Consider the following 21,223-nt stretch of genomic DNA (forward strand, 5'->3'; position numbering starts at 1 on the left):
GAAGGTTCCCATGATTCCTATCTCCAAGACTAGCCTTTGGTACTGCCCAATCTCCACTCCCCCTTCCTGAGGGCTCTCTCATTTCCACTTTCTCTGTAGTTCCAGACTAACAGAACCACACTCAGGTTCCTTCTTCACTCTGACCAGGGAATAAAACCTAGTCCATCAGATGTCCTCTCCTCATAATTTTAGGCTGGAGCTGAGGGACACAGAGATTGAAAGTAGCATTCACCTACCCCCACCAAGCCCCCAACCAGATTCTTCCTACCATGAGCTGTTGTTGTAGGTCTTGGGCAAGTTAAACTCCCTTATAGGTAGCTAAATTTCTTCATAATAAATACTGTCTTCAGTCCAGTTCAGTTCACTCAGTTGTGTCTGACTCTTTGCAACCCCATGGACTGCAGCATGCCAGGCCTCCCTGTCCATCACCAACTCCCAGGATTTACTCAAACTCATGTCCATTGAGTCAGTGATGCCATCCAACCATCTCATCCTCTGTCATCCCCTTCTCCTCCCGCCTTCAATCTTTCCCAGCATTAGGGTCTTTTCAAATGAGTCAGTTCTTCACATCAGGTAGCCAAAGTATTGGAGTTTCAGCTTCAGCATCAGTCCTTCCAATGAAAACCCAGGACTGATCTCCTTTAGGATGGACTAGTTGGAGCTCCTTGCAGTCCAAGGGACTCTCAAGAGACTTCTCCAGCACCACAGTTCAAAAGCATCAATTCTTTGGTGCTCAGCTTTCTAAACAGTCCAACTCTCACATCCATACATGGCCACTGGAAAAACCATAGCCTTGACTAGACAGACCTTTGTTGGCAAGGCAATATCTATGTTTTTCAATATGCTGTCTAGGTTGGTCATAACTTTCCTTCTAAGGAGTAAGCGTCTTTTAATTTCATGGCTGCAGTCACCATCTGCAGTGATTTTGGAGCCCAAAAAAATAAAGTCTGACACTGTTTCCACTGTTTCCCCATCTATTTCCCATGAAGTGATGGGACCAGATGCCATGATCCTTGTTTCTGAATGTTGAGCTTTAAGCCAACTTTTTCACTCTCCTCTTTCACTTTCATCAAGAGGCTTTTTAGTTCCTCTTCACTTTCTGCCATAAGGGTGGTGTCATCTGCATATCTGAGGTTATTGATACTTCTCTCAGCAATCTTGATTCCAGCTTGTGCTTCTTCCAGCCCAGCATTTCTCATGATGTACTCTGCATATAAGTTAAATAAGCAGGGTGACAATATACAGCCTTGACGTACTCCTTTTCCTATTTGGAACCAGTCTGTTGTTCCATGTCCAGTTCTAACTGTTGCTTCCTGACCAGTGTACAGATTTCTCAAGAGGCAGGTCAGGTGTTCTGGTATTCCCATCTCTTTCAGAATTTTCCACAGTTTGCTGTGATGCACACAGTCAAAGGCTTTGGCATAATCAATAAAGCAGAAGTAGATGTTTTTCTGGAATTCTCTTGCTTTTTTGATGATCCAGCAGATATTGGCAATTTGATCTCTGGTTCCTCTGCCTTTTCTAAAACCAGTTTGGACATCTGGAATTTCACAGTTCATGTACTGTTGAAGCCTGGCTTGGAGAATTTTGAGCATTACTCTACTAGCGTGTGAGATGAGTGCAATTGTGCGGTAGTTTGAGCATTCTTTGACTTTGCCTTTCTTTGGGATTGGAATGAAAACTGACCTTTTCCAGTCCTGTGGCCACTGCCGAGTTTTCCAAATTTGCTGGCATATTGACTGGAACACTTTCACAGCATCATCTTCCAGGATTTGAAATAGCTCAACTGGAATTCCATAACCTCCCCTAGCTTTGTTCGTAGTGATGCTTTCTAAGGCCCGCTTGACTTCACACTCCAGGATGTCTGGCTCTAGGTGAGTGATCACAGCATCGTGATTATCTGGGTCATGAAGATCTTTTTTGTACAGTTCTTCTGTGTATTCTTGCCACCTCTTCTTAATATCTTCTGCTTCTGTTAGGTCCATACTATTTCTGTCCTTTATCGAGCCCATCTTTGCATGATATGTTCCCTTGATATCTCTAATTTTCTTCAAGAGATCTCTAGTCTTTCCCATTCTGTTGTTTTCTTCTATTTCTTTACATTGATCACTGAGGAAGGCTTTCTTATCTCTCCTTGCTATTCTTTGGAACTCTGCATTCAGATGCTTATATCTTTCCTTTTCTCCTTTGCTTTTCGCTTCTCTTCTTTTCACAGCTATTTGTAAGGCCTCCCCAGACAGGCATTTTGCTTTTATGCATTTCTTTTCCATGGGGATGGTCTTGATCCCTGTCTCCTGTACAATGTCACAAACCTTATTCCATAGCTCATCAGGCACTCTACCTATCAGATCTAGGCCCTTAAATCTATTTCTCACTTCTACTGTATAATCATAAGGGATTTGATTTAGGTCATACCTGAATGGTCTAGTGGTTTTCCCTACTTTCTTCAATTTAAGCCTAAATTTGGCAATAAGGAGTTCATGATCCAAGCCACAGTCAGGTCCCGGTCTTGTTTTTGCTGACTGTATAGAGCTTCTCCATCTTTGGCTGCAAAGAATATAATCAATCTGGTTTGGGTGTTGACCATCTGGTGATGTCCCTGTGTAGAGTTTTCTCTTGTGTTGTTGGACCTGGAACTAATTCCAACTGATCTGTTGTTTTGTAAAAGCTGGGTGAGTAGATAGGTGTTTTCAATAAATTCTATAAAAAAAGAAAACCCATCAGTCAATGGATATTAGCTATTCAATTGCCTGCCAGTCATTCAATTGCCTGCCAGTCATTCTATTGCCTTTAGCTACTTTATTCTATTTTTATTTATTTATTTTTTTACTGCACCGAGTCTTTGTTGAGGCATTCGGGATCTTTAGTTGCAGTATGTGGGATCTTAGTTCCCCGACCAGGGATGAAACCCAGCCCCCCTGCAGTGGGAGCATGGAGTCTTAACCATTGGACCACCAGGGAAGTGCCACCTATTTTATTCTTAATGTGTCTGATTCTGCATAAATTCAGTGACATGCTTGCAGAGCTTAAGAAATCACTAATATTTTTCATTTATTCCTTATACATTTATGTATTTGTTTTAGCAATAAGATTTTTGTATTATTTGTAAAATCAGGGAAAAAAACCTTTGTAACAGAATTGAAAGAAAATCACTGAAGTGTATCCCTTCTGTGCCACCAGCACAGGCCGTGGGGTCTGGGAAAAGCCCCACACCCTTTCTGAACTTTGGTCACCTAAGTGTTAGGTGCAAAGATCGGACCAGATGCTGCCTCGGGGGTCCTTCTAATGGTCTTGGACTCTACACGTGTTTCAGGGTCTCTCACCCCCTGGAATAGAGTGTTTGATTTTGCAGCACTACCTGTCAGTGGGCAGTCCTCAATTTTTTTCCAAGTCATAGCTGGCACAGCTGTAGCCAGGGTTCTATCATGTGGGCATTTCTTGGACCGTCCAGGAGTGACAGACTGCAATCAAATATAGAGACCTTCCCAGGAGGCGCTAGTGGTAAAGAACCAGACTGCCAATCCAGGAGACGCAGGAGACACGGGTTTGATCCCTGGGTCGGGAAGATCACCTGCAGAAGGAAATGGCAATCCACTCCAGTATTCTTGCCTGGAGAATCCCATGGACAGAGAAGCCTGGCAGGCTACACTCCATAGGGCCCCAAAGAGTTAGACACGACTGAAGGGACTTAGCACACACGCACACCTTGTTGTATAAGGCTATGCCTGCCCCCCTTCGGGTCTCTTTCATCAACTGTGGATCTCAGGGACCTGGCCGGTTCTCTGAATCTGGTTTGTGGTTGAAAGAGCTACTATTCTCTGAGCAGGTGTGCTAACCAGGGGGAATGGGTGATGAGTATGCTTTGTGAGTATTAAATGCACTCAAAACCAAATCACCCTTAATGGATGGATTCATTAAGACTCGGGTCTAAACTGCCTTAACAATAAGCGTGAGAAATGGACAAACACTCGCTTGCCATAATCTTTCCTCTCTTAATCCAGGCAGGCTGATTTCTATTCAGGCTTCAGCGACAGTCTCAGAGTGTCATTACCTCTCGATTATTGTAATGAGCATCTGAGTAGTAATGGCCTGGCAAATTGCTTTTGTGCCTGTGTATTTAGTAGGGTCCTCATTAAAGCAGCCAAAGCATCCTCCAGGCTTGCATCCAAGTGGCAAATCACCAGCATCAAAAGAACAAAGATATGGGCAATGAATGTTTGCAGGCAGGGGAGGAAAAAGGAAGGGAGGGAGGGAGAGAAAAAGGGAATTCCATCCAGTGATAAGATCTCAGACCTCATTTGGTCAGCATCCAAAGAGGACATGAGCTTGCTTGGAAGACTCACCATGGGTTTGCACTTTGTCTCAAAGCCAGCCTCTGCACAACAGGAGAACAAGTTATCTGAACGTCAAAGAATATCTCATACTTGCAGCAATATGAATGGACCTAGAGATTATCATCACCAGGGCTTCCCTGGTGGCTCAGATGGTAAAGAACCTGCCCACAATGCAGGAGACCCAGGTTCAACCCCTCGGTTGAGAAGATCCCCTGGAGAAGGGCATGGCAACCCACTCCAGTAGTCTTGCCTGGAGAATCCCCTTGGACAGAGGAGCCTATTGGGCTACAGTCCATGGGGTTGCAAACAGTCAGACACGACTGAGCAAATACACTTTCAGAGATTATCATCCTGAATGAAGTAAATCAGATGGAGAAAGATAGATATCATGTGATATCACTACCAGTGAAATCTAAAAACAATGGTACAAATGAACTTATTTACAAAACAGAAACAGAGTCACAGATGTAGGAAACCAACTTAGGATTTTCAGGGAGAAAGTGAGGGAAGGATAAATTGGGAGATTGATATTGACACATACATACTACTATGTATAAAAGAGATAACTAATAAGAGCCTACTGTATAGCACAGGGAACTCTACTCAGTACTCTGTAATGGGCTTCCCTGATGATCCCGTTGTTGAGAATCTGCCTTGCGTTGCAGGGGACATGAGTTAGATCCCTGGTCTGGGAAGATCCCACATGCCACAGAGCAACATAGCCCATGCCCATGGGCCACAACTACTGGGCCTGTGCTCTAGAGCCCTCGAGCTGCAACTGCTGAAGCCCATGTGCCTAAAGCCTGTGCTCCCCAAGGAGAGAAGCCACCACGATGAGAAGCCTGCACACAATGAAGAGTGCCTCCCACTCTTCTTGCAACTGGAGAAAGCCCACGGGCAGCAATGGAGACTCCCCACAGTCAAAAACTCTGTAATGACCTATATGGGGAAACAATCTTAAAAAGAGTGGATATTTGTATGGGTATAACTGATTCACTTTGCTGTTTATCTGAAACTAACACAATATTGTAAATCAACTATGTTCCAATAAAAAATTTTAAAACAGAATACCACAAACACAGAGCAATGGAGGCAGAGAGAGCATGTTCAACCTATTTCTGTGTCAGGAGACCCTGCTGCTTCTTCTTCTTTTTTAATTTATTTATTTTAATTGGAAGCTAATTACTTTACAATATTGTGGTGGTTTTTGCCATACATGAATCAGCCACAGGTGTACATGTGTCCCTCATCCTGAACCCCCCTCCCACCTCCCTCCTCACCCCATCCCTCTGGGTTGTCCCAGAGCACCTGCTCTGAGTGCCCTGCTTCATGCATCAAACTTGCGTTGGTCATCTATTTTACATATGGTAATATACAAGTTTCAATGCTCTTCTCTCAAATCATCCCACCCTCGCCTTCTCCCACAGAGTCCAAAAGTCTGTTCTTTACATCCGTGTCTCCTTTGCTGTCTTGCATATAGTGTCGTCGTTACTGTCTTTCTAAATTCCATATATATGTGTTAATATACTGTATTGGTGTTTCTCTTTCTGACTTACTTCACTTTGTATAATAGGCTCCAGTTTCATCCACCTCGTTAGAACTGACTCAAATGTGTTCTTTTTTATAGCTGAGGAATATTCATGTGAAGAGTTGACTCATTGGAAAAGACTCTGATGCTGGGAGGGATTGGGGGCAGGAGGAGAAGGGGACGACAGAGGATGAGATGGCTGGATGGCGTCACTGACTCAATGGACATGAGTTTGAGTGAACTCTGGGAGTTGGTGATGGACAGGGAGGCCTGGTGTGCTGCAGTCCATGGGGTCACAAAGAGTCGGACATGACTGAGCGACTGAACTGAACTGCCTATTCCACTGTGTATATGTACCACAACTCCCTTATCCATTCGTCTGCCAATGAACAGCTGGGTTGCTTCCATGACCTAGCTATTGCAAACAGTGAACATTGGGGTACACGTGTCTCTTTCAATTCTGAAACCCTGCTTCTTGAGAGAAAGCACAATTTAGTGAGGGAGGAACCCAGGCTCTAGAGCAGTCTGCCTGAGTGTGTCTCAACTCTGTGACTGACAAGTCATGACTTATTGGACAAGCCACTTTGTCTCCCTATGACTTACTTTTCCAACCTATAAAATGTAGTGTGCATGGGCTGCAAACACTTTGTAGCTCCTTCCGTTAAGAGGTAGGGATCATCATAGTTTCTATACCCAGTGTTACTATTGAGCTATAAAATTCTAGGCTACCTGGCATGTAGCCAACTTTCCGTAAAATGTACTCATAATTATTACTATTATTGTTGCTATTTGTCATTATCATGTCACTTGTGTGGGGTAGGACAGTGTGAGAGGAACGGGCTTGGACCCAGATAGATCTGGATTCAATCCTGGTGCCATTCACCTACTTTTGATAAATGACTTCTCTGAGCTTTAGCTTCTTCACCTGTAAAGCTGAGAGAGCAACGCCAGCCTTGCAGGGCTTCAGTGGATGCTGGAGATGTGTGAGCTTGGCACAGAGTGGGAATTTCTAGGAATGACTGCCACCATACCCACTGTTTGGCATACCAAGGGCAGCAGGACCTGATTGCCCATTGTGGGCACCTCCCCAGGCCCACAAAATGCCCCTTGGGACCTGGAGAGAACATGGCCCCTGTGGGGATACCCTCACCCTGGTAGAGTCCTCATTTCTTGCTAGATGTTGGATGAAGAAAATAATCAAAGGAAGAAATTCCCTGCTGGTCCAGTGGTTGACTCTGAGCTGCCAGCACAGGGGGTATGGGTTCCACCCTGAACATGGAACTAGTACCCCACATGCCACGCAGAATGAACAAAATATTGTTGTTTTTTGACAAAATATTTTTTTAAGTATTAAAAAAAAGAGAAAATAATCAAAGAGGACAGTACTTTACACATTCAAGGCACTTGAGAAGTGTCCTCTCTGATCTCGGCTAATTGACTATAAATTTCAGTTCAACCACAGAGAGATGTGTTTGCTAGCAAAACTTTTTCTCTTTAACACATCTACTGTAGCAACACTTTTCTTGAATTGATTCCCAGACACTATTTTTAAATATACAATCCCACCCCAAGAGGATCCGATGTAGTAAGTCTTAAGTAGGGACCGGGCCCCTTTGTTTTCTAAGGGCTGGGCAGTGATTCTGAGAAGTGCTGGCTGAAGGCAGAGGCCAAGGAAGGAATGATCCCCCACCAGACCTTCTAAACCCTCAGGGCAGCATGGTGTGGTGGGTGATGCCCTGACTTGGAAACAGGGAATCTGGATCTGAAGCCCAGGCTCCCCACTCCTTGTGATGGGACAAAGTGAGTCAGTTCCCTTGCCCTCTCCACAAATGAGGATAACACCTGCTGTTCTTACTTCCAGGCACAGGGGTGCAGGTTAGAGAAAATCATTCTCAGCCATGCTGGCGAGGGGCCAGACTCTGATATGCCGCTGAGTAAAGCAGCTGTGACCTCTGCCCCCATGGAGCTCCCATTTGTTGCTGTTGATGTTCAGTTGCTCAGTCGTGTCCAACTCTTAGGGACCCCGTGGACTGAGGCACAGCAGGCTTCCCTGTGCTTCATCATCTCCCAGAGCTTGCTCTAACTCGTGCTCATTGAGTCAGTGATGCCATCCAACCATCTTGTCGTCTGTCATCCCCTTCTCTTCCTGCCTTCAATCTTTCCCAGCATCAGAGTCTTTTCCAGTGAGTTGGCTCTGGAAAAAAAGCACAGAACGGATTCTGCCTCATGACCCTCAGAAGGACCCATCCCCACTGACACCTTAATTTCAGACTGCCAACCTCCAGAACTGTGAGGAAATTTCTCAAGTGCATGCTCAGTCACTAAGTCATGTCTGACTCTTTGGGGCCCCGTGGACTATAGCTGGCCAGGCTCCTCTGTCCATGGGATTCTGAAGCAAGAATACTGGACTTGGTAGCCATTTCCTTCTCCAGGGGACCTTCCCAACCCAGGGATCAAATCTTGCATCTCCCACATTGGCAGGCAGATTCTTTACCACAGCACCACCTGGGAAGTCCATGAGACAGTAAATGTCTGTTGTTTAAGCTGCTCAGTTGGTGGTACTGTGTTCCAAGAGTTCAAGAGAATTCATAGAACTGTGATTTCTGAAATACACATATCCACCATGGTCTGCTCTGCTGAGGACTTAGCCACAAAATCCTGGGCCTGGTGAGGTTCTAGCATGATCCAGTGAAAAATAGAACATTTCCTGCCACATCAATAAACAAAGCATGTCACAATCATCAGCAATTGCAGCCACCAGGGATGGTGAGCTGGTGAATCCCGAGGAAACTCAGGATGTGAAAATACAAGACACTGGCCCCGGGTAGATGAGGTGCATATCAAAGGAATAATTTCAGTAAGCCCAGAATCTTGCATTTTCCCATACATAGAAAATAACTACAAGCTGTCTGGGAGTGGCCGGGAGCTGGGGGAATACGGGCTGCAGGCGTACACCGAAGTGAAGACCATCACAGTCAGAGTTCCTCAGAAGAACTCCTAAAGAACCACGCTGGCTTTCTTACTCATCCAGTAATGGAAGGCTCAGAGATCAGCCACAAGACCAAGAAAAATGACCCTTGCATGCTAAAGGTCTCAAAAGAGAAACTCTGCCAGAAGAATCTCTTGGATCAAGAAAGTTCCTTCCAATACATTGGCTGGGTGTGGGGCAAAGGGTATATGGAAAGCCTTTTACACTGCAGTACTGCTACTAGCTTTCAAAGTGACTTTCCAAAGATTCAAATATCTCATTCTGTCCATCTGACAAACTTCTTTCTGTAATTTGCCTTAACAGGGGAAGGAAAAGCCATTGTTGACCCCTGTACTATCATTGAGGCAACAACTAGCACCTTGCTTTGTATTCTGGACTAAAAACCCAATAAAGACACTGTGGCTCTTCAAAAAAAAAAAAAAAAAAAAAGAAAATAACTAAATTCCTCAACTTGGAATATCTGGTTTTCTTTAACTATAATTTTTTGATGTTCAGACCACCTGCCCTTTGTTGCAAGACTTCTGTATAACCAACCTGGTTCCTCCCCTCACCTCCTCAGATCAGTTCTTTCAGGGTTACTTGAGATGCTGCCTCCTAAGCTTGAAGTCCTAAAAATTCCCATTAAATAAAACATATTTCTCAACTTTCAGGTTGTGAATATTTTTTAAGTCCACATCCAGCGTGACTATGCCTCCATAAGAATGGGTGTTGACTTTGGAGGTTTCCTTCCAGAGGACTCGAGGTTCTGACATCCTAAGCTGCAAAGAGCACACAGAGCAGACAGACCCAGTAGCCCTGGCCCTCGGGGAAGGCTATCTAGATACACAGCAGTAAATGCCAATAGCTGCCTAGGGTCCCCACCTAAGAGGCAGATCAGGAAACCCATGCTGGTAAAACCACCTTAAAACGGCCAGGAGTTTGAGACAAAGCAGTAACTCTATCTCTCCCTACTGTCATCATCTGAAAAAATTGACAGTTTTAAAGAAAAAAAAAAAAAAAACACTTAGAGCTATCTTGAAAGTGAAACCTTTAATATCAAGTGTCTTTATGTTATTTTCCATCTATATTCATGTCCTCCAAGTCTCTAAGCTTTATGAATACTCTATGAGCATTTGTTAAAAAAAAAAAAATATATATATATATATATATATATATAAACTTCAGCGATACCCTGAGATGTAGCTGGTGACTCGTAAAGGGTGAATCAAAACACCAGCAGGCTTGCAGGGGACCTTCAGTAAGCAGATACTCCCCAAGCTGCAGTTTGCCACTTTCCAGAACCCAATAAATGATGAGTGCCATTTCATCTCTTCCCTGAATATGGAATAAGACCTAAGGAGATGCTGACCCCTGGACTCAGACAGTCACTGTGGGCTTGATAAGCCAATAATCATTGTGAATCTTCCATTATAAAAGATAGAAAAGGGTTTCTTCCCCAGACTCCTTTGCAGATAAAGGTATGTCACCTATTTCTGGTCAATGAGCCATAAAGGGGATTGCTTTATCCCCTTGCATCACCATTTTTGCTTTGCTATCACTGTTTCTGGCCCATAACAAGCTTTTCCACCATCACTCACTCCACTGCTTATGATCCTGCGCTTCTTTCAAAATCTGGCTCAAATGCAACTTCATTCATGAAGTCTTCTTTGATCACCAAGGCCATTTGGGAATGGCTCCTCTGCCAAATTCACATGGCTTCTGAAGGAGTCCTCGGGCCTAGAAAAGAAAACAATGGTCTCAAAGGCCCTTGCTGAATCATCTAACTTTGGGGAAAACAAAACCAAACTTTAAGTCCTGCCCTGATTCTCCCGGACGGTGGGACTTATCACCCCTGCCCAGGGGACTTCTCACCCTCTGCCCCAAATCTCCCAGCCCCTGTTCAGCTACAAATGCCATTTCAACTAATGATTATCCAAAATGTCCTGCCTAACATTTCCCTTATCACTTCCCCAAACCTCCCTTTAAATATGAAGCCTCCCTGATCCCTCTCGCACTCAGCCTGGTCGTTAGGCTGACTGTTGCCCTTCCTTGGCTAAATAAAGGTAACCTACCTCCATTGAGGTCGTCTCTCCTTCTTTTCTGCCTCGGCCCGAACTATACCTTACAGCTTCTACTCATGCATCACTTTGGTGACATTCAGACATGTGTAGGGAGCATTCTAGTTTCTTGTGAACTTGCTTTTCCCCTGGCTCCCAATCTGTGAGACACCTGGGGCTGACTCTAGTCTTCCACTGAGGACACTACCCCTCTACAGGTGTCTGTCTCCAGGAGTTTCAGTACCCCCTCCCACCCCTCCTGTCCACAGAATCCTCTTCTTCTACCATCTACCGTTCCTCATGCTTCCCTATACCTCACCCTTGTAATTAGCTCCTTTGTCAGTGAACCCTCCTACAGTGTCAACATCCTGACTGAAATCCTCACCTGTGGTCAAATAAGGTTAAGTATTGAATACTTTACAAAGGTCCATATAGTCAAAACTGTGGTTTTTCCAGTAGTCATGTATGGATGTGAGAGTTGGACCATAAAGAAGGCTGTGCACCGAAGAATTGATGCTTTCTAACTATGGTACTGGAGGAGATTCTTGAGAGTCCCTTGAACTGCTAGGAGATCAAACCATTCAATCCTAAAGGAAATCAACTCTGAATATTCATTGGAAGGACTGATGCTGAAGCTGGAGCTCCAATACTTTGGCCACCTGATGCGAAGAGCTGATTCATTGGAACAGACTCTAATCCTGGGAAAGATTGAAGGCAAAAGAAGAAGAGGGCAGCAGAGGATAAGATGGCTAGATAGCATCACTGACTCAGTGGACATGAATCTGAGCAAACTCCAGGAGATATTAAATGATGGGGGAGCCTGGCATGCTGCAGTCCATGGGGTCGCAAAGAGTCAGACACAAATTAGCAACTGAACAACAACAACAATTCAATACTTTACTCCCCCATGGACTTTTGACATTTGTGGATTCAAGGCCACGTGGAGGATTCCCATCTCACCTCCCAACTCTTGGGAAAATTCCACTCTGGGTTGTGATTATAAACACCACCCACTGTTTGCTGGGGAAAAGTTGGGGTGGTACCAGCCACAATCTGGTGCTATGCAAGATCTGGGAACAAGGAGAAAGAGCCTCAACCAACCCAGATGGTAGCAGTCTCTGGGAAGGCTCCACAGAGAACCTTATCCTCCCTGGGACCAAGAGGCATCATTTCAGCATCTGTGATTTCAATGAATTGAAGCTGCTCTGCATGTCCTGCAGGGCTCTAGGAACCCTTCTAAGCCTCAGAGCTCTCTCTTCAACCAGTATCACTCACTGGGCAAACAACCACTGAACAGTGGTACCTCCAGACCATAGACTCCTCTTCAGTCAGCCAGTCTAGAATGAGGTCCACACCCATGTCCCAACATGGAAGGCTGTTCTCAATATAATTTTGTTATTGAGGTATAGTTGATTTACAATATCATATTAGTTTCAAGTGTACAGCAATTCAGCATTTTTACAGACCATACTCCATTAACATTCTTGATTATAATTTTGGCTGGGGAGTAAATTACAGAGTTTGTACAGTTTCATTTCATTTTTGCAAAATATAAACTAAGCGTATATGCTTGTGGATGCTCCTGGTAGGATCCGGGAAGAAAAGCACAAACTGTTAACTCCCTCAAGAACAATGGGTGGGAATTTTCATCCATGACGTTTTTAAGAAAAAGGTTTGTGGATTTTGTACTTTTTTTCAAAATTCTCAATCCTGGAGGGCCTGTTTTTGGCAGGAGGTATTGCTTTATTTCTGCTTTATTGACTATGCCAAAGCCTTTGACTGTGTGCATCACAATAAACTGTGGAAAATTCTTCAAGAGATGGGACTACCAGACCACCTGATCTGCCTCTGGAGAAATGTGTATGCAGGTCAGAAGCAACAGTTAGAACTGGATATGGAACAACAGACTGGTTCCAAATAGGAAAAGGAGTTCGTCAAGGCTGTTTATTGTCACCCTGTTTATTTAACTTATATGCAGAGTAAATCATGAGAAAAGCTGGACTGGAAGAAACACAAGGTGGAATCAAAATTGCCTGGAGAAATATCAATAACCTCAGATATGCAGATGATACTATCCTTGTGGCAGAAAGTGAAGAGGAACTAAAAAGCCTCTTGATGAAAGTGAAAGTGGAGAGTGAAAAAGTTGGCTTAAAGCTCAACATTCAGAAAATGAAGATCATGGCATCCGGTCCCACCACTTCATGGGGAAACAGTGGAAACAGTGTCAGACTTCATTTTTCTGGGCTCCAAAATCACTACAGATGGTGACTACAGCCATGAAATTAAAAGATGCTTACTCCTTGGAAGGAAAGTTATGACCAACCTAGATAACATATTCAAAAGCAGAGACATTACTTTGCCCACAAAGGTCCATCTAGTCAAGGCTATGGTTTTTCCTGTGGTCATGTATGGATGTGAGAGTTGGACTGTGAAGAAGGCTGAGCGCTGAAGAATTGATGCTTTTGAACTGTGGTGTTGGAGAAGACTCTTGAGAGTCCCTTGGACTGCAAGGAGATCCAACCAGTCCATTCTGAAGGAGATCAGCCCTGGGATTTCTTTGGAAGGAATGATGCTAAAGCTGAAACTCCAGTACTTTGGCCACCTCACACAAAGAGTTGACTCATTGGAAAAGACTCTGATGCTGGGAGGGATTGGGGGCAGGAGGAGAAGGGGACGACAGAGGATGAGATGGCTGGATGGCATCACTGACTCGATGGACGTGAGTCTGAGTGAACTCCGGGAGTTGGTGATGGACAGGGAGGCCTGGCGTGCTGCGATTCATGGGGTCGCAAAGAGTCGGACACGACTGAGCGACTGATCTGATCTGATCTGATCTGATCGCTTTACATCAATAATTGCCTGGAGTGGGTCAGTAGATGGTTTTTACTTTTGTTCCACCAGCTTACTTCCCCTCTTCTGCAGAAACCGGGAAGTGTGTTTGCCAGGGTGCAGAAACCTCGGCTCCCCAGCACCTGTGGGCCTAGCGGGGGCGCCGCGGGGTCTGTGCACCCAGCAAAAGCACAGCGAACTTGCCGCTCCAGGGAGAGGCGGCGCGAGTCGGACTCCTCCCCCAAATCTGCGAAACCGGTTCCTTCCTTTTCCGCCCCTCAGTTCTGATCAATCCCCACAGGGAGTCGGAAGGCTTAAGTCTCCACCAACATACACAGAATGAGTGGCTTCGTGTTCCTTTCCTTTCAGATAGAATGCTCAGAAAATAGGCAAATGACAGGTGGCCGCAGTCAGGCCAGAAACAGGACAGGGGGCCCAGCACGCTCCAAGAAGCCCCTTCTCCTTTACCCCATCCTCAAGCCGTGGCGGCGGGATCCCCACCTACTTGCGCGCAGGCAAGAGCTCAACCATCGCGGAGCTCCAGATTTCCTGCTTGGAAACCAGACTTCGTTTTCAGAGAGTTCCAGGAACGCCTAAGTATCTAAGTGTGGATCGCTTAAGAGTAAGGCGACAGGACCTGCCACGGAGAGGAACTCCAGAGCTTGGCTCCTCCGTCCCAGGGCAGGAGAAGCTCCCCGCTGACCTCCTGAGTCCATCTTCTCCAAGCATCTCCTATGCCAGGGTCTCTCGGAGAACCGCGGGTGCTCCTGGTCCCGCCTGCCTGGTACCTACCTACACAGCTCGCCTGCCTCCATACAGGGCCCAGCTGGGGCCGGTGAAAGGGCAAGGGAAGGCGACTGAGATCCCGGATATGGCTGCTGGCCTCCCTTGGGTCCGGGGAGTAGAAAGGTGAGGGAGAGAGGCAAAGGAGGGAGGCTGAAAGCAAGACCCCAGTTGGGCAAGAACTGGCGAGCATCGTGGGGGTGGGGGGCACAGATGAAAGCTGTGCTAGGGGCAGAGCTGTTGCAGGACATGAAAGAGCTCTGGGGATGGGACTGCTGGAGCAGGTGAAATACACACAGGGCCTGGGAGAAGGGGCCGAAGAGGTCCCGGGCCGCAGAGAGGGGCAGCTGAAGGTTCCGACATCCGTGCTCCAGCGCTCCGCCTGGGGGCAGGCCGCGCTCAGAGAGGGCCTGGGAAGACCGCACAAGCCTTCACGAGGTGACACAGAGGCGACGTCAAAGTCGACCACGACGTGCCATCGGTGCAGGCTTGGCACTCTTGCCCAGGACGAGGTCAGTAGCGCCACCAGTCCCCACGGCTGTGCAGCAGGAATGCCATCAACTTCAGAGACCCAGTGAGGACAGCAAGCTGAACACAGAGTGGTGGCCGGGCTGCCGGAGGACCTCGAGGTCAAGAGGAAGGCACTGGATTCTGAGAGGACACACTGCAAGACGTAGGCCAATGTCATGGCACCCGCATGGGCACAGGAGTGGCTCGCCGGGAGCCCCGTACCCTGACAGGGGCTGGAGGCACTAGCGGTGATTCTAGACGTGTGTGGGTAGGGCCCAACCTTCCTGTAACTCCTCCCCATACCTGACTCCCGGGCCCCACAGTGGCCTTCCTCCAGGCCTGGCATGCTCCTCCTCCACTCAGATCTCCACCACCTTTGCTGTACGCTTGCTGAGCCAAGTGACAGGCCCGTGGGTGCCCCTGATGGAGCCAGGTCAAGCAGAAGCACAGTGTGTTCCCGCTAGTCATTTGGTGCATAGCCAGATGCTTATTATTAGTCTCACTCTAAGCCTCCACAAGAACCCTTCTCCCAGAATATAATGTTTTCTGCAGAAATGCTCACAAGCACTGTAATTATATCACAGAAAAGGAAAGGGGGACAGGATTTGCTGGAGGAGACTGGGGTAAAAAAATACAGGTATAAATACAGGTTTGTCGTAAAGAAACAATTATGGTCATTGAAGACACTCACAAACACTCCACTTTTTCACCTGCTACTGCTCTTGGTCTTCTTTGTATTAATAATAATGAAGAGGTCACTGTGCCCCGCCCCCCACCCCCCCCAGCATTTGCCCTGCAATGGGCAGCAGCCTCAGAAGGACTGGCTTCACCCGGAAGCTGCCTGTGGCACAACCACAGTGGCCAGGCCACAGATCTGACCGCCCTGGGTTATACCACAGCACTGCACCTCCCACCCAGGTGACTGGGCCCGCCTCCTGGGATGGAGACCCAAAGGTGCCGTTCTGGGCGAGGGAAGAAAGCCAGCACCTGACTTCTAACCCAGAGCTCAGGCCTGATGTTCTTATTTCAGTTTCCTAGCTCAAAAGACTTCTTTCATTTCTTGGCAATAACTGAGTATGTGTGGTGGGAGGAAAAGGTGTAACTTTCCATACCTCATTAAATGTCACTCCAGAAGGAGATGAGTTCTAGGGCCAGGATATTTAGTCATCAGCAAGTCAAGAAGAGGATTTTTTTGAGAGCTGAGGGAGGAAGACAGGAAAGTCTTTGAGGAAGAGACTGTCCTTTGCTTTTTCTAGCTCAGGTTTTCTCACTACAGCCCCAGACATCAAAATGAAATATATTTGACCTTTCATTGTTAGACCCCTCTTGAGAGCTCCCCATGAGATTTATCATGTCAAGGACCCTGCGGAGATTCTGTACGAGCTCCTGTTATCCGCCTCTGCCTGGTACTTGCCTGTGAAACATTAATCATATGAGGACCAAGACCCAGAGTGGGCAAGAAACTCAACAGGCAGATGCCCCTGACTCATTGGTTGAAGCCTGCTCTCTCCAAGGGGATTAGCCAGGGTGTCTCCTCAACAAGATGGAAGCTTGAATCCCATCACCTCCCCTTCACTGGGCTGGAGGGAGCATCAGATCAAAGGTATTCATAGATAATATGGAGATGTAGAAGGGGGGGAAGGCAGAATACAGAAATAGTGGGAAATGAAGAGGAATTGACTTGGAAACCAGAGGAGAACAATTCAAAACCTGTTACAGTGTACATATTCAATGTACAAAATAAGATTTTCTACTTCCAAAGGCTGACTAGGAATGTACAGTCTTTTAACACATCAAGATTGCAACTCTCATCCCTCCAAATAAATATTTCACATTTTCAACATCTTTTATATACTGGCTTATCTCACTTTGCCAAAAAAAAAAAAAAAATCCCTGGTAAGGTGTGCATAAATCTACTTTAAGTCTTATTGCAGATGTACCAAAAATTCTGTTTATGATGCTGTCATGAATGGTTTTGAAAATAGATGATTAAATTTTGTTTATAGACCCATGTGTTGAATGTTTTTAAATTTCTCAAGTTATATGTGGGAGTAATTAAATTCTAACATTTAAATAATGATTAAGCTTTGTGAGGATATAGAAGGATTTAGATACACGCAATCTTGGAGAACACAAAACTTAGTGCCATGTAATGAAATGCTATCATTACTGAGGTTAGGGCCAGGGGGTCATAGAAGGCCCCAAATGAACAGCTCATTCCTTGAACTTCCTAAAATTGACAAGTCTAGATTGAGTAGCATGTTCTCTTTGGTATCATATATCCTTGATTTGATCCTGGCCATCCTGAGGTTGTATACAGTTAGACTGTGTGTGTAACTGGCTTGGTTTATTAATCCCATGGCTGGAGACTGTTCTACTGATTTAATGAGCTATTTCAAATCCTAAAAGATGATGCTGTGAAAGTGCTGCACTCAATATGCCAGCAAATTTGGAAGACTCAGCAGTGGCCACAGGACTGGAAAAGGTCAGTTTTCATTCCAATCCCAAAGAAAGGCAATGCCAAAGAATGCTCAAACTACCGCACAATTGCACTCGTCTCACATGCTAGTAAAGTAATGCTCAAAATTCTCCAAGCCAGTCTTCAGCAATACGTGAACCGTGAACTCCCAGATGTTCAAACTGATTTTAGAAAAGGCAGAGGAACCAGAGACCAGATAGCCAACATCCGTTGGACCATCAAAAAAGCAAGAGAGTTCCAGAAAAACATCTACTTCTGCTTTATTGACTATGCCAAAGCCTTTGACTGTGTGCATCACAATAAACTGTGGAAAATTCTGAAAGAGATGGGAATACCAGACCACCTGACTTGCCTCTTGAGAAACCTGTATGCAGGTCAGGAAGCAACAGTTAGAACTGGACATGGAATGACAGACTGGTTCCAAATAGGAAAAAGAGTACGTCAAGGCTGTATATTGTCACCCTGTTTATTTAACTTATATGCAGAGTACATCATGAGAATGCTGGACTGGAAGAAGCACAAGCTGGAATCAAGATTGCTGGGAGAAATATCAATAACCTCAGATATGCAGATGACACCACCCTTATGGCAGAAAGTGAAGAGGAACTAAAGAGCCTCTTGATGAAAGTGAAAGAGGAGAGTGAAAAAGTTGGCTTAAAGCTCAACATTCAGAAAACGAAGATCATGGCATCCGGTCCCATTACTTCATGGGAAATAGATGGGGAAACAGTGGAAACAGTGTCAGACTTTATTTTTGGGGGCTCCAAAATAACTGCAGATGGTGACTGCAGCCATGAAATTAAAAGACGCTTACTCCTTAGAAGGAAAGTTATGACCAACCTAGACAGCATATTAAAAAGCAGAGATATTACCTTGCCAACAAAGGTGCATCTAGTCAAGGCTATGGTTTTTCCAGTGATCATGTATGGATGTGAGAGTTGGACTGTGAAGAAAGCTGAGCGCCGAAGAATTGATGCTTTTGAACTGTGGTGTTGGAGAAGACTCTTGAGAGTCCCTTGGACTGCAAGAGATCCAACCAGTCCATCCTAAAGGAGATCAGTCCTGGATGTTCATTGGAAGGACTGATTTTGAAGTTGAAACTCCAATACTTTGGCTACCTTATGTGAAGAGCTGACTCATTGGAAAAGACCCTGATGCTGGGAGGGATTGGGGGCAGGAGGAGAAGGGGACGACAGAGGATGAGATGGCTGGATGGCATCAGCAACTTGATGGACATGAGTTTGAGTGAACTCTGGGAGTTGGTGATGGACAGGGAGGCCTGGCGTGCTGTGATTCATGGGGTTGCAAAGAGTCAGACAGGACTGAGTGACTGAACTGAACTGAACTGAGTACCTACAATGTATGAAAGATAGTACAAGCCCTAGCCTGAAGAGCTTCACACAGTGAGTCAGCCACAAATGCATCTTATGCATGTAACAAAGACATCAGCTTATGAAGAGAAATCAATTAGGGACCTACCTTGGAGAGTAAATGTGCTCTTAACCTCTCATCTGTAGGATGGACTCTGGGTTCATTCCAGATCTAGCCACACTCTTGGCATCAGCTCCATACCTTATGTTTGCAAGACTACTAGATGTTCAGGAATACAAGCCACAATAAACCAGGAACTTAACACCCCCCAGTAGATGGACAGACTGAAAATTCAGGAAAGTTACATCAACTGGAATAGTTACTTTAGCATCTCTTACAACTGCTATTTCTGGGTAACTGTGGCCAACACATATTGAAACACTCCCCAGCCAATTTAGTGAGATAAATCTACTGGTTGGCTGCCAAAAATAAGACTTGGTGACAATGCTTACAAAGAGGATTACAGAACCTCCCATCAGTCTCAGAAAGGGCTGGTGCCAAGTAGCAGGCTGGCCCCATTCCCAGCTTTACAACTCCTTGCAGGAAAAGGACTGGATACTTGGTATTAACTAAAATGAACTACTACATCAAATTAAAAGTTCTACCTCAGCCCTATTGGATTTCTCCAGGACTCATTTCTGAGAGATGTGTTTGGTCAGTTTGTTTTGTAGTCAAACAAGTCTCAAGAACACTTCAGATGGGGTAGGAATTAATTAGTTGCTGTTCAGTTGCCAATGTGCATAATTTGTAAAGATGTCTATAAACACAGTGATTCTTCAACCTCTTTAGGCTCTCCATAAAGTCCACATACATGTTAAAAAAAATTTAACTGAAGTTGCAGGCACAATAGAAACTGGTGAGAGCTTTTCTAGTAATTAATGAGGATACTGTTCTCTCACAGTTGACTTAAACTATCCAGGAATATTTCAAATTTTTAAACATGCCAGCAACTAAGAATAATTCATGGTGTATAACTTTATAATGCCATCAACCTAAAGTTGAATAACAATACTTAAAAAAAGCAACTGACTGGACTCATACAGAGCCTTACACACAGATGTGTAAGGAAACTGTTGAATGGATACCTATATATTCTGATTATAAGATTTACCTCTATGTGATCCATCAAGTATTGTCTAAAGGCTAATAGCATATTCCCAAAGCTTCATTTGGATGTTTCTGAGATTCATTAGAAATAGGATCATTCTTAAGGTGTTTAACCTTTGTTATGTGTTAAAATCACCTGAAATGCTTTGAAAAAATGCTGGTGCCCAATCTCCATCTTTAATCAATTGGCTGGGGATACAGCCTAGGCTGGAGAAGGTGATGGCACCCCACTCCAGTACTCTTGCCTGGAAAATCCCATGGACAGAGGAGCCTGGTGGGCTGCAGTCCATAGGGTTGTGAAGAGTCAGACATGACTGAGCGACTTCCCTTTCACTTTTCACTTTCATGCATTGGAGTAGGAAATGGCAACCCACTCCAGTGTTCTTGCCTGGAGAATCCCAGGGACGGGGGAGCCTGGTGGGCTGCCGTCTATGGGGTCACACAGAGTCGGACACGACTAAAGTGATTTAGCAGCAGCAGCAGCAGCATGGCCTAGGCACTGATGGTTTTTGAAAACTCCCCCGGTAATTCTAGGAGCAGTCAGGGCTGAAACCAGTGACTCGAACCCTCCAAAGAAGAGACCACAATTAACTGAATTCCTCCCTGACTAATTCCACCCTTTTCCCCAGTCTTTTCACTCTCCACACATACCAATCCAAAGTATGATCTGAGGAAACAGGAAATGTCTTATCTTGAGTCTTCCAAACAGTAGAGCTGCTGGAAACACAGGAATCAGTCCCTGGAATCCTGGGAGAGGAGCTCATTTGGGGTGGGGGAGGGGTGACCTAATGCTGTGGGTGGGTCACATTGCTAGAGCACAGGCTCTTTGTTCTCCACATCCAAAGATGGAGCTGAAAGTTAGTTTGAGTGCCATTATCAAAGGTAACTGGTATGTCCCAAGTTCACCTGCCTTTTTCTTTCTCCAGCTTTTTCCTGCCATTCCCCATGCTGTGAAAAGTCTAGATATATAGATAGATAGATAGATAGATACTAAAGATGCACATTACTTGTAAAGCAACTATATGCCAATAAAAATTAATTTAAAATAAAAGTTAATTTGATTTAAAAAGATTCATATTGCTAACTAACCCAACTGTGAATGGAACCACTCTCCATTGTGGCTACTGACATCAGAGTAATAGGATTTAATCCTTGTCATCCCCAAATCACCTCCTCTTTCCCTTCCTTTAAGGGCACACTTTACTGAGTGAATGAGTTCACTGAGACTAAGAGAAGGGGAGAGGTGGGAAAATACTG

At 45.2% G+C, this 21,223-nt stretch overlaps 1 long non-coding RNA gene across 1 annotated transcript in view; it reads right to left on the reverse strand.

The window, feature by feature from the left end:
* Nucleotides 1-20,718, reverse strand: part of LOC129637040 (uncharacterized) — a 41,599-nt gene extending 20,881 nt beyond the window's left edge. Inside the window, exon 1 of the long non-coding RNA XR_008707311.1 lies at nt 20,618-20,718. This is a non-coding gene — a long non-coding RNA (uncharacterized LOC129637040). The remainder of the gene's footprint in view (nt 1-20,617) is intronic.
* Between the last annotated feature and the right edge of the window lie 505 nt (nt 20,719-21,223).

This window comes from Bubalus kerabau, chromosome 22 (assembly GCF_029407905.1).
Source record: "Bubalus kerabau isolate K-KA32 ecotype Philippines breed swamp buffalo chromosome 22, PCC_UOA_SB_1v2, whole genome shotgun sequence".
In the NCBI taxonomy this organism is placed as follows: Eukaryota; Metazoa; Chordata; class Mammalia; order Artiodactyla; family Bovidae; genus Bubalus; species Bubalus kerabau.